At 43.5% G+C, this 15,921-nt stretch overlaps 1 pseudogene; it reads right to left on the minus strand.

The window, feature by feature from the left end:
- Positions 1-3,282: 3,282 nt before the first annotated feature.
- Positions 3,283-15,921, minus strand: part of LOC135544684 (breakpoint cluster region protein-like) — a 160,762-nt pseudogene continuing 148,123 nt past the window's right edge.

Genomic DNA, 15,921 nt, shown 5'->3' on the forward strand with positions numbered 1-15,921 from the left:
TATGGATCAACAGTTAGGCCTTGAAGATATAAGGCATTGACACATTTCTTACATAGATACTGGAGATTTTATTTAACATTTTTTTTGTACAAACAGAGGCTGCAAATGCCTTCCAAACATGTATTGTCCTCAGAATACAGTATCCCTTTCACAGCTCAAACAAAACATGTATGTTCACCAGAAGAAAATACATCTAATTTGAAAAAGAGACAAAGGTCAAATGTTTCAGTGGATGACCAGCAAGTCCCATTTTAGCCTCATACAGTTAACTAGAAAACATGGAATAAATCTAACATATTCCCAAGAAGAAAGAGTAATACATGAATTATGATAAACTATTGCCAGGCTCATGTCACCTTACAAGTACTGAAATTATACTCATTCCACATACATTATGCATACACTGAAATGCTAAAGTCATACATAGAGTAATATATTCCAGATTTTTAGACTTTAAAATCCATTCCACATATTTACAATGTATCTTAAGTTGCCATATATTAATTTTTCATGAAAGAAGGGAAGCGACGAGCCCTATAAAGGAAATGATATGTATCACACTGACAATCAATAACCACGTTCTCTTTCAGTTGAAGGCCCAATTGTTCAACTGTTTCATCCTAAATGTTATTGGCCACACTTTGATGAACACCACAATAAATAAACCTAAGAACTCAAAGTAAGCACTGTCTCTAGCATGACGCAGTACGTATTGTACAACCATAAGACGAGGTTAGAGCGATAACTAACCCATATAAACTCAAAGAACCTTCCTCTTTCCATGCAATGGTTTTCTACACACAGAACATGACCTAATGCATCACAGTGGGCAGTCTGGAGTAAAAACAAAAGTTAATGAAAGTGCCCATTCAAAGTAGGTTATGTTCTGGATGAGTGACATGTTGATACACACATACATACATACAGTAGCAACAGATAGGACAACAGGTGGTTACAGACTGTTTGGTTGTTATTGGAAAACAAACAAAGGACATCTTACAAATGAACGATACACAGCATAGCATAGAGCCTTGAGCGATATGATCTAGATATGAGTCATATAACTGACAGTGATTTTTGAAAGTGTCCTCCTACAAGTATAGATAGCACTTAGTTACTACTAATATCATTTCCTTCAGATGAGGGTATTCAACTCTGTAAATACAGTAGACTTCATTTTACACAGAACTGGAACAGAAAAGCTGAAAATGAGATATTTTGCTATTGTAGACAGAGCTAAGGCAGAGTGAGGGTTATTGACTAAGCATTTGTCCATTGTCAGCATCGTATTTATTCCAAAAATGAACTGGACTCAGTTTGGTATCATAATATTCAGACGAGATCTCCAACACAGGCTAGTACCATGAATGGAGATACCAAACTCTACGGTCATGTATTGGTCTCAAAATATGTGCCAGAATGACATATCGGTTTTTTCAAAAGGCAAAGGAGACTAAAGCACCCAGTAAGTCTCCTAACAGCAATTCCAATGACATATTGAAACCCACGGCATACATCCTGAATAAAAGCTATAGCGTGGAGGCACAATGGAGCAGAACAGTGCACATTAAGCACTAATTATGGAGATCAAAGCGATCCAAATGACTGGTCAATGCACTGCCTTTCTCTCTCATAGCTAATGGCTTGCTTCATGTACAGTTACATGTGTGTGGGATATGTGAGGATACATTAGGCCAAAAATGTGTTGTTAAAAATGATGGCGATGGCTATTAACCGGAACTGAGTTAGTTGATATATGGTTAAGTCAGGATTTGAAACATGTCTTAATTTCCTTTTTTATACAGTAAATAATTGTCCCATTAATTCATTCACACATTTGTGGGCATGAATGCTTGCATACACACCCACTCACACACTCACAAATGCCAGATTTTACACTACCTACTGTACTGACTACAGTCAAAACTGCCAGAAATGTCTCTTTGTAACTTCAAAATGCCGGAGTCCTTCATGAAATGTCAGTAGAGTAGAGAGTAGTACAGTCTCTGAGTTAGTAAACTATAAACACCTTTCTTGTTAACAATTTGTCAGCCAGCATGAAACATTATAACCTATTTTAAGCTTCTTTATCAGAACCAAAGCACATCCTGTGGCCCAACATGACGACAACAACAAGTACAGTGAGCTTTTTGTCATTGTTTTGGCTCTGTACTCCCAGCACTTTGGATTTGAAATGATACAATGACTATGAAGTTAAAGTGCAGGCTGTCAGCTTTAATTTGAGGTTATTTTCATCCATATCGGCTGAACTGTTTAGTAATTACAAGACATTTTGTGCCCGATAGAAATGAATAGTATATCATGTAGTGTGATTTTGGAGTCACTTTTATTGTAAATAAGAATAGAATATGTTTCTAAACACTACTACATTCACATTAATGTAGAAGTGTTCAGAACATTCTATTCTTATTTACAATAAAAGCAACTCCAAAATGACACAATACATTATTTACCATTCATTTCTATTGGTCACAAAATAATCTGAAACAACCAAAACAAACAGCAAATGCATCCAACATATGTTTTGAGTCACAAGCTTGATGTAATCCAATGAATATGGGACTAAATATATACTTAACATTTGACTACTTGAAATACACATAAGTGAATTTGTCCCAATATTTTTGTCCCCTAAAATGAGTGCAGTAATTTCTATACGGTTCACCTGATATGGATGAAAATACCCTCAAATCTATGCTGACAGTCTGCACTTTAACCTCATGGTCATTGTATCATTTCAAATCTAACGTACTGGAGTACAGAGCCATAACAACAACAAATGTGTCGCTGTCCCAATGCTTTGCGAACTCACTATAGATGACAACACAGTGAAGAAAACACATGTGATCAAACATCAAACCAAGGTACTGAAATTAAAACCCTACTAATATAATCTTCTCTTTTTTTTTCTGAACAAAATATTCGAAGAGCATTTTCTTTTCCAGGTCCTTTTTGTGGGTTACTATCAGGCAGACAATGGGGGAGGGGTGTAGGGGACGGTTTAAGACAGCTGTCCAAACACCCACCAAAATATTGGAGAAAATAGGATAAACAAGTATTCTTTCAGAAAAGCAACAGTTTGGTCCACTTTAGACAAAAATGTAGAGCGCCTGCCAATCAAAACAACCAATTTGAAATAGGCAAATTACCTTCATTTACATGATAATTACTTTTACAAGACCACTGAGACAGTTGACAAGAGGAAACACGTTATTGTATGTACTGTATACTACTAAATGTATCGTTTTGTTTACTACTGCAGTAACACAGCAAGATTTCAGGGCCGGTGGTGGTGGACGAGGACAATCACCGGGAAGGTTACTCAACAGATGAAGAGAGGTTGGGTCATTTCCACAGCAGCATTCAAAATCATAGAGGGAGTGGTACCTTCATGATGGATAAATGGCTGGACAAAACTGCAGTTATTCCCACAACAAGGCTCCATCCGGGTTACATAGGCGGGATATGATCTGCCATCAACTCAGGACTCAAGACTGAAACCTTTACCACTTTCTTCATCAAATCGGGGAAAAAAAGAGATGTTGTATCTGGCCCCCACCCCCAAAATAAATTATGCTCATATCAATGATTATTACACTGTTAAAATAAGTAACATACAAAAATTACAGCTTTACGATTATGTAAATAATTTATCTGTAAATACAATTGTGTTAAAAAAAGAAAGAAAGCCAAACAACATTTTTGCTAGATCTCCTATGACATCTCCGGATGAAAGATATGAACGCAGACATAATCCTATGTTAGAAAATACATTGCTTCCCAGAAATGTAAAATAAGGAGACACAAACAACACAACTAGATAGAATTGCTTTATGGTCCAAACTGTCCTTTTATAATCTATAGAAAGATCACCCGTTTCTGTCAACTGTCCCTTTTCTTTCTCTCTGTGTTTGTCCAAGGCTTGTTTACCTTGTATACGCTGTGTGTGTGTGTGTGTGTGTGTGTGTGTGTGAGAGTTTTGGATTCCTGGGACAACTGTATGGTGATCCTGGCAGTTCTGGATGCTCCTATCAGAACCTCTTCAGAGGACCCAGATGGTTCCTTTTCAACGTACCCTTGGCATTGTGGTCCCAGTGTATCACGTGTAAAACATACGGATTGAACCTCTCCAGCGGTGGATTAAGAAATAAATCAAACATTTGAGATGGCTAAACAAAACGCAGCGCAGGCTCTTGCCTTCATAATTGTCCCCAAAAAATATATACTATGTATGTGATGTCCATCACAATCTGGCTATTTCTGAAGAGGCATACAGTACAAAACGAAAACAACAAAAGCATTGGATTACTGCTCTGCCTGTATAAGTCTTCAAACTTAATCGAGAAGAACTGAGAATGCCCTTCCACAACAATAACTTAAAGTGGAGAAGCCCAAAAAGTGTGATGAGAAATCACAGAATCTGTCATAAGTTACACAATAGCTGTTTCTCTGCTTACCAAGCAGGAGCCGATACCAAAAAAAACCCTCAAAACTAATCTGGGACACTCTTTTTCCCCTACATGCTTATCAGTATCAAATTGAAGTGTTTAATTTGTGGTTACAGCGGGCATGTCCAGTCATTCCAGACACCGTACACAAGCTGTGGAGCTTTGACATGAGAGCGAAAAGACAGAGCGAGGAGGAGAGGAGAATATGTTGTGTCAGAGAGTCACACTGGCTATTGGGTGTGACGTAATAATGCATTATCATCATCAGATGTGTGGTACTGGTGTCAACCTCTTGTTCTCGGAGGGGGGTGGTGGCGCCCTCTGCAGGATGTGTCCAGAATCAACGGCGAAGAAATCTCCTGCTGCAGTCCAGTCCAGCTAGGGCCATTCTCACCCTCAGTGGCCTTCCCAAATGGACATACTGTACTGTAGACTCGGGTTTGAGTCTCTATCTCCCTGTGGAGCCCTCTACACTTCGGTGGAGAACAGGATGCTCTGACGCTTACTGTCCGGCGTGGGGATGGTCTCCAGCTGGAGGAAGTACAGCAACACCTGGACCTGGGGGGACAGACGGGCAGTGAGAGGGACGATCATACCAAAGACGAGGGGTGGGGAGAGAGAGAGAGAGACAGACTACCTGTGACATGACCTCCAGGGACCAGCTGTCTCCCATGCTGATAGGCTGCGTGGGGTTGGTGGGGATCATGCTGTCTTTCTCTGCAGGACGCAGCAGGGTGGGGCCAAACACCGTGGCCAGGTTGTGGAGGGACATCTTGTTGATGCTCTCCTTGTCAGCCACCCTGGGGAGCGGGCAGAGACCGAGGGTGAATGGTGGCTCGTGGTAACACACCATGTGAAAGAACATAACAATCCCTCTGTTACTCAAACACATAAGGAGTTGAGCATCTGCTTGCTTGCTTGGGATCGGCTTGTCTCTAAATGCCTGCGCTTGTCTAAGTGTGGCTCGATGTCTGTGTGTATGTCTGTGTGTACCTCTTCAAGTGATCCAGCAGGAAAAGGAACGTGACCAGGTTGGGTTCTGGCAGCGACAACAGTAGATTCAGCATGCAGCTCTCTTTGGCAACGCTGTCAGACAGGGCTGCAGAAAGAGAGACCGTCATTCACACATTAACCTGAGTGCTGAGTTATACCACGATAACGTGATAAATGGTAGATGTGGCTGTTGGCCCGGTCAAAGCCATGTGACTGACCAATGCCTCCTGCGAAGTTGGGGTACAGGTCATCGGTGAAGAGGGGTTCTGGCAGCTCTCTGAAGTACAGCTTCAGAGTCCCGGCGATGGCGTTCACATCCATCTCACTCATCATCACAGACACGTCTTTGTTGTCTGTGGGAAAGACGGGGGGCAGAGCTCAGAAAGACGGGCAGAAAGTGTAGCCATGGCAATAGCGGAGCAGGGTTGACGGATAGCCTCGGTCATTTCTGCCATTCACTAAAATCACACTGCGCCTCAGTCCGTTGACAGAGAGGCCGAGGACACAACATGCTCCCCAAAGCAAGCTGTATGTGTCGTAATCAGAGAAATCACCACTCACACAAACGCACAGACGCGCAAGCTCACCCACACATAGGAATTAGTACGTCTAAATGAAGAAACGCACAGACGCGCAAGCTCACCCACACATAGGAATTAGTATGTCTAAATGAAGAAAGAAAACTGACTTAAGCACAAACTCTTTTAGTCTTTTTTTTGTTGTTGTTGCAAAACCAGAAAATGTACCCATGATTCCCAAAAACGGAGCGGCATAAATCAGAAGTTCACCTGAGGGGAGACAGCAGGGTAGGACACATGGATTTAATAGTAGTCAGTCCAACAGACTTGAATTTACATGGGACAGGAGGCTAGTCTGACGGAACCAGACGGACGGCTGCATTCATCGCTCTATCTCGCTTCACGTATCAAGGTTGGTTCCACCAAGCTCCAGAACGTCCACAGAGAATGCTATACTGTAGCCTATTCTCACATCCAGGGCTCCACTGAGAGGGAGCGTCAGGGGAAAGTAAGGTGTTGGTACTCACTGGTGTCAAAGGCAGCCTTCAGGGCCTGGATGTCTGTAGCCACCCCTGAGACCCGGTAGATGCCCACCTCCTCCATCCCCCGCCGCTCAATCTCCTCCAGACACTGTCTGACGATGTAGGGCACCTTGGAGTGCTCCCGTCTGGCATGGGGAAACACACAATTAAGGAATGGCATACCAGAGGGCATGGGGATACATATACAATGACACACACACACCGAAGAGTTTTTCTGTTGGATGCACACAAATTGCATCTTTAACTGTGTTCGTATCCAAAAATGTGTGTGCAATTATTAAAACAATAACAACATACAGTACCAGTCAAAAGTTTGGACATCTACTCATTCCAGGGTTTGTCTTTATTTGTACTATTTTCTATATTGTAGAACAATAGTGAAGACATCAAAACTATGAAATAACACATACGGAATAAAGTAGTAACCCAAAAAAGTGTTAAACAATTGAGATTCTTCAAAGTAGCCACGTTTGCCTTGATGACAGCTTTGCACACTCTTGGCATTCTCCCAACCAGCTTCATGAGGTAGTCACCTGGAATACATTTCAATGAATAGGTGTGCCCTGTTAAAAGTTAATGCATTTGAGCCAATCAGTTGTGTTGTGACAAGGTAGGGGTGGTATCCTTGGACACTGTGCTATCTAACCTCCAAACGAGCTTCAATGCCATACAACACTCCTTCCGTGGCCTCCAACTGCTCTTAAACGCTAGTAAAACCAAATGCATGCTTTTCAACCGTTCGCTGCCTGCACCCGCACGCCCGACTAGCATCACCACCCTGGATGGTTCCGACCTAGAATATGTGGACATCTATAAGTACCTAGGTGTCTGGCTAGACTGTAAACTCTCCTTCCAGACTCATATCAAACATCTCCAATCTAAAATCAAATCTAGAATCGGCTTTCTATTCCGCAACAAAGCCTCCTTCACTCACGCCGCCAAACTTACCCTAGTAAAACTGACTATCCTACCGATCCTCGACTTTGGCGATGTCATCTACAAAATAGCTTCCAATACTCTACTCAGCAAACTGGATGCAGTTTATCACAGTGCCATCCGTTTTGTTACTAAAACACCTTATAACACCCACCACTGCGACCTGTATGCTACAGTCGGCTGGCCCTTGCTACATATTCGTCGCCAGACCCACTGGCTCCAGGTCATCTACAAGTCCATGCTAGGTAAAGCTCCGCCTTATCTCAGTTCACTGGTCACGATGGCAACACCCACCCGTAGCATGCGCTCCAGCAGGTGTATCTCACTGATCATCCCTAAAGCCAACACTTAATTTGGCCGCTTTTCGTTCCAGTTCTCTGCTGCCTGTGACTGGGAACGAATTGTAAAAATCGCTGAAGTTGGAGACTTTTATCTCCCTCACCAACTTCAAACATCTGCTATCTGAGCAGCTAACCGATCGCTGCAGCTGTACATAGTCTATCGGTAAATAGCCCACCCAATTTACCTACCTCATCAAATGCGCTGAGCGTTTGACTGAGCCTGAGTGGGGGTTGCACTTTGGGGACTATTACATTGGGTTCCATTGCACCAGGCAATTATTTGAAAGAAAACAAATACTATCACTTCACAGAGTTCAAGTAACAGACACATCTGAACATCAACTGTTCAGAGGCGACAGCGTGAATCAGGCCTTCATGGTTGATTTGCTGCAAAGAAACCATTACTAAAGGACACCAATAATAAGAAGAGACTTGTTTGGGCAAAGAAACATGAGCAATGGACATTAGACTGGGGAAAGTAAGGTGAGGGGAGACAGCAGGGTCGGACATTAGACCGGGGAAAGTAAGGTGAGGGGAGACAGCAGGGTCGGACATTACACCGGGGAAAGTAAGGTGAGGGGAGACAGCAGGGTCGGACATTACACCGAGGAAAGTAAGGTGAGGGGAGACAGCAGGGACGGACATTACACCGGGGAAAGTAAGGTGAGGGGAGACAGCAGGGTCGGACATTAGACCGGGGAAAGTAAGGTGAGGGGAGACAGCAGGGTCGGACATTAGACCGGGGAAAGTAAGGTGAGGGGAGACAGCAGGGTCGGACATTACACCGGGGAAAGTAAGGTGAGGGGAGACAGCAGGGTCGGACATTAGACCGGGGAAAGTAAGGTGAGGGGAGACAGCAGGGTCGGACATTAGACCGGGGAAAGTAAGGTGAGGGGAGACAGCAGGGTCGGACATTAGACCGGGGAAAGTAAGGTGAGGGGAGACAGCAGGGTCGGACATTGAACCGGGAAAGTAAGGTGAGGGGAGACAGCAGGGTCGGACATTAGACCGGGGAAAGTAAGGTGAGGGGAGACAGCAGGGTCGGACATTAGACCGGGGAAAGTAAGGTGAGGGGAGACAGCAGGGTCGGACATTAGACCGGCGGAAATCTGTCCTTTGATCTGATGAGTCCAAATGAGAGAATTCTGGCTCCAACCGCTGCGTCTTTGTGAGACGTTGAGTAGGTGAACGGATGATCTCCGCATGTGTGGTTCCCACTGTGAAGCATGGAGGAGGAGATGTGATGGTGTGGGGGTGCTTTGCCAGTGACACTGTCTGTGATTTATTTTGAATTCAAAGCACATTTAACCAGCATGGCTACCACAGCATTCTGCAGCGATACCCCATCCCATCTGGTTTGTTTTTCAACAGGACAATGATCCAACATACCTCCAGGCTGTGTAAGGGCTATATGTATATAACCAAATTGAGAGGGTTTAGGATGAGTTGTACCGCAAAGTGAAGGAAAAGCAGCCAACAAGTGCTCAGCATAGGTGGAATCTCCTTCAAGACTGTTGGAAAAGCAATCCAGGTGAAGCTGGTTGAGAGAATGCCAAGAGTGTGCAAAGCTGTCATCAAGGCAAAGAAAGGGTGGCTACTCTGAAGAATCTAAAATCTAAACTATATTTTATTTGTTTTACACTTTTTTGGTTACTACATGATTCCATATGTGTTATTTCATAGTTTTGATGTCTTCACTATTATTCTACAATGTAGAAAATAGTACAAACAAAGAAAAACTCTTGAATGAGTAGCTGTGTCCAAACCTTTGACTGGTACTGTATGTTCCCACTGACAATAACGTGTGTACTGTACTGTACTGCTGGCTCTCGCTGCATTGTTGTAGGCTGTGAACCCAAAATAAAAACACTTCGGCTGTGTACTTTATCATGTTCATTAATTATTATGGATACAAAATACACAATTACCACTGTGTGTTTTGTTGTGGCTTCATGTACTACAAATGAGCAGGTTGAGCTGGCAGGCAGCCTTGTGTGACTATGTAGTTGTTCTTAGTGATGGTGGTGGTTCTCTGTTGGTGTTATTGGGGGCCTGTTGTCTCTACAACCTTAATTGGTTCTGCTGTTAAACCTTATTAGTCCGCTCGTTACCAGCAATCCAATTAGCGTCACTCACCAACATTGGCCACAAGCCTGGCCTCAGCCAGAGACGGAAGAGGAAGCGAGATATCCCACTCCCTAATTGTTTCTGTTTCAATGGAAGTCAATGAACTAAGTAGACCAGACCCAGCTGCTATGCCTCAACTGCCCTTTACTGTTGAACTACACATTGCACTCTATCTGAACGTCCCTTCACCCCCTCTTTCATGGTCCCTATTTACCCCTCTCCCTCTCTGTTTTCTCTGTTGACAACCTCAGTGTCCACAAGCAGAAATGCAAGTAGGAAAATCGTTTTTTTCCATCTATGGGAGACTATGTGAGTTGACATCTTGTCAATAACATTTACCATCCCTAAAATCAGTCTCCCTCCTTTGACCAGGTCAACAGTAGTACACTGTATAAGGAGGAGGTGGGACGCAGACAGAGACCACTCTAATCAGTGGCTTGACAGAAGCTTTGCCAGCTGTACACCAGAAACAATGTTTTTGTTCTCTGAGTAGACTAAAGGAGAAGGGGAACGGGTCTGGTAGCCCAGGGCTTGTACCCGGGGGAGTGAATAGTGACACGGAAATGTAGTTTGGATTATCTGGGATGAGAGGCTTACCATCTCAACATGGAGTCCTGTCCATCTGTCACCCCCCCCCACTCCCTCCTCTCCCTCCTCCTTTCAGAGAGATTCTCTGGTTCTCTTAGATTAGGCTGTGACATTCACTTGGGTCACTTGCGTTCACCAGCTGTCTTACGGCAGGCTTTCTCCATGGTTACTGTATAGATGGCCAGGGAGTGTGTTCCGGGGGTGTATTTATATGAGGGTACTATTGAACTCACTTGGTCACCGTGGAGATCTTGATTCCGAACACGCCCATGGGTTTCCGTGACGGCATCCTCTTCAGACTGAACTCCCGGCTGGTGAACTTCATAGAGAGCTTCACCTCCATCTGGAGCCGAAGGAGATTAAATGACAGTCTAAACCCGTTTACACTGACAAGAGATGGCTAAGTATGACAAGAAGCACACATTTAAAGGATCACATGGCATGGCACAAACACAGACTCATCCGTTTAACGGCGCTGACACACTCACCCCGTTCATGGGGATAAGCGTCCTCTGCCAGTCTTTGCCTTGGAGTGTCTGCGGATCCAGCTGGATGGAGAAAAGCCAGAAGAAGATCCTCGGTTAGTCCACCACTACACACAGACACCAAGACTCATAAACACCACTACACACAGACACCAAGACTCATAAACACCACTACACACAGACACCAAGAATCATAAATACCACTACACACAGACACCAAGACTCATAAACACCACTACACACAGACACCAAGACTCATAAATACCACTACACACAGACACCAAGACTCATAAACACCACTACACACAGACACCAAGACTCATAAACACCAATACACACAGACACCAAGACTCATAAACACCACTACACACAGACACCAAGACTCATAAACACCACTACACACAGACACCAAGACTCATAAACACCACTACACACAGACACCAAGACTCATAAACACCAATACACACAGACACCAAGACTCATAAACACCACTACACACAGACACCAAGACTCATAAACACCACTACACACAGACACCAAGACTCATAAACACCAATACACACAGACACCAAGACTCATAAACACCAATACACACAGACACCAAGACTCATAAACACCACTACACACAGACACCACTACACACAGACACCAAGACTCATAAACACCACTACACACAGACACCAATACACACAGACACCACTACACACAGACACCAAAACTCATAAACACCACTACACACAGACACCAAGACTCATAAACACCACTACACACAGACACCAAGACTCATAAACACCACTACACACAGACACCAAGACTCATAAACACCACTACACACAGACACCAAGACTCATAAACACCAATACACACAGACACCAAGACTCTAAAACACCACTACACACAGACACCAAGACTCATAAACACCACTACACACAGACACCAAGACTCATAAACACCACTACACACAGACACCAAGACTCATACATACCACTACACACAGACACCAAGACTCATAAACACCACTACACACAGACACCAAGACTCATAAATACCACTACACACAGACACCAAGACTCATAAACACCACTACACACAGACTCCAATACACACAGACACCACTACACACAGACACCACTACACACAGACACCAATACACACAGACACCACTACACACAGACACCAAGACTCATAAACACCACTACACACAGACACCAAGACTCATAAATACCACTACACACAGACACCAAGACTCATAAACACCACTACACACAGACACAAAGACTCATAAACACTACTACACACAGACACCAAGACTCATAAATACCACTACACACAGACACCAAGACTCATAAACACCACTACACACAGACACCAATACACACAGACACCACTACACACAGACACCAAGACTCATAAACACCACTACACACAGACACCAAGACTCATAAACACCACTACACACAGACACCAAGACTCATAAACACCACTACACACAGACACCAAGACTCATAAACACCACTACACACAGACACCAAGACTCATAAACACCACTACACACAGACACCAAGACTCATAAACACCACTACACACAGACACCAAGACTCATAAATACCACTACACACAGACACCAAGACTCATAAACACCAATACACACAGACACCAAGACTCTAAAACACCACTACACACAGACACCAAGACTCATAAACACCACTACACACAGACACCAAGACTCATAAACACCACTACACACAGACACCAAGACTCATAAACACCACTACACACAGACACCAAGACTCATACATACCACTACACACAGACACCAAGACTCATAAACACCACTACACACAGACACCAAGACTCATAAATACCACTACACACAGACACCAAGACTCATAAACACCACTACACACAGACTCCAATACACACAGACACCACTACACACAGACACCACTACACACAGACACCAATACACACAGACACCACTACACACAGACACCAAGACTCATAAACACCACTACACACAGACACCAAGACTCATAAATACCACTACACACAGACACCAAGACTCATAAACACCACTACACACAGACACAAAGACTCATAAACACTACTACACACAGACACCAAGACTCATAAATACCACTACACACAGACACCAAGACTCATAAACACCACTACACACAGACACCAATACACACAGACACCACTACACACAGACACCAAGACTCATAAACACCACTACACACAGACACCAAGACTCATAAACACCACTACACACAGACACCAAGACTCATAAACACCACTACACACAGACACCAAGACTCATAAACACCACTACACACAGACACCAAGACTCATAAACACCACTACACACAGACACCAAGACTCATAAACATCACTACACACAGACACCAAGACTCATAAACACCACTACACACAGACACCAAGACTCATAAATACCACTACACACAGACACCAAGACTCATAAACACCACTACACACAGACACCAATACACACAGACACCACTACACACAGACACCAAGACTCATAAACACCACTACACACAGACAACAAGACTCATAAATACCACTACACACAGACACCAAGACTCATAAACACCACTACACACAGACACCAAGACTCATAAACACCACTACACACAGACACCAAGACTCATAAATACCACTACACACAGACACCAAGACTCATAAACACCACTACACACAGACACCAATACACACAGACACCACTACACACAGACACCAAGACTCATAAACACCACTACACACAGACACCAAGACTCATAAACACCACTACACACAGACACCAAGACTCATAAACACCACTACACACAGACACCAAGACTCATAAACACCACTACACACAGACACCAAGACTCATAAACACCACTACACACAGACACCAAGACTCATAAATAACACTACACACAGACACCAAGACTCATAAACACCACTACACACAGACACCAAGACTCATAAACACCACTACACACAGACACCAAGACTCATAAACACCACTACACACAGACACCAAGACTCATAAATACCACTACACACAGACACCAAGACTCATAAACACCACTACACACAGACACCAAGACTCATAAACACCACTACACACAGACACCAAGACTCAGAAACACCACTACACACAGACACCAAGACTCATAAATACCACTACACACAGACACCAAGACTCATAAACACCACTACACACAGACACCAAGACTCATAAACACCACTACACACATGACACCAAGACTCATAAACACCACTACACACAGACACCAAGACTCATAAACACCACTACACACAGACACCAAGACTCATAAATACCACTACACACAGACACCAAGACTCATAAACACCACTACACACAGACACCAATACACACAGACACCACTACACACAGACACCAAGACTCATATATACCACTACACACAGACACTAAGACTCATAAACACCACTACACACAGACACCAAGACTCATAAATACCACTACACACAGACACCACTACACACAGACACCAAGACTCATAAACACCACTACACACAGACACCACTACACACAGACACCACTACACACAGACACCAAGACTCATAAACACCACTACACACAGACACCAAGACTCATAAACACCACTACACACAGACACCAAGACTCATAAACACCACTACACACAGACACCAAGACTCATAAACACCACTACACACAGACACCAAGACTCCTAAATACCACTACACACAGACACCAAGACTCATAAACACCACTACACACAGACACCAAGACTCATAAACACCACTACACACAGACACCAAGACTCATAAACACCACTACACACAGACACCAAGACTCATAAACACCACTACACACAGACACCAAGACTCATAAATACCACTACACACAGACACCAAGACTCATAAATACCACTACACACAGACACCAAGACTCATAAACACCAATACACACAGACACCAAGACTCATAAACACCACTACACACAGACACCAAGACTCATAAATACCACTACACACAGACACCAAGACTCATAAATACCACTACACACAGACACCAAGACTCATAAATACCACTACACACAGACACCAAGACTCATAAACACCACTACACACAGACACCAAGACTCATAAACACCACTACACACAGACACCAAGACTCATGAACACCACTACACACAGACACCAAGACTCATAAACACCAATACACACAGACACCAAGACTCATAAATACCACTACACACAGACATCAAGACTCATAAACACCACTACACACAGACACCAATACACACAGACACCAATACTCATAAATACCACTACACACAGACACCAAGACTCATAAACACCACTACACACAGACACCACTACACACAGACACCAAGACTCATAAATACCACTACACACAGACACCAAGACTCATAAATACCACTACACACAGACACCAAGACTCATAAATACCAATACACACAGACACCAAGACTCATAAATACCAATACACACAGACACCACTACAAACAGACACCAAGACTCATAAATACCAATACACATAGACACCACTACACACAGACACCAAGACTCATAAACACCACTACACACAGACACCAATACACACAGACACCAAGACTAATAAATACCACTACACACAGACACCAAGACTCATAAATACCAATACACACAGACACCAAGACTCATAAATACCAATACACACAGACACCAATACACACAGACACCAAGACTCATAAATACCAATACACACAGACACCACTACACACAGACACCAAGACTCATAAACACCAATACACACAGACACCAAGACTCATAAACACCACTACACACAGACACCAAGACTCATAAATACCAATCCACACAGACACCAAGACTCATAAACAC

Source organism: Oncorhynchus masou, chromosome 8 (genome assembly GCF_036934945.1).
Source record: "Oncorhynchus masou masou isolate Uvic2021 chromosome 8, UVic_Omas_1.1, whole genome shotgun sequence".
Lineage (NCBI taxonomy): Eukaryota > Metazoa > Chordata > Actinopteri > Salmoniformes > Salmonidae > Oncorhynchus > Oncorhynchus masou.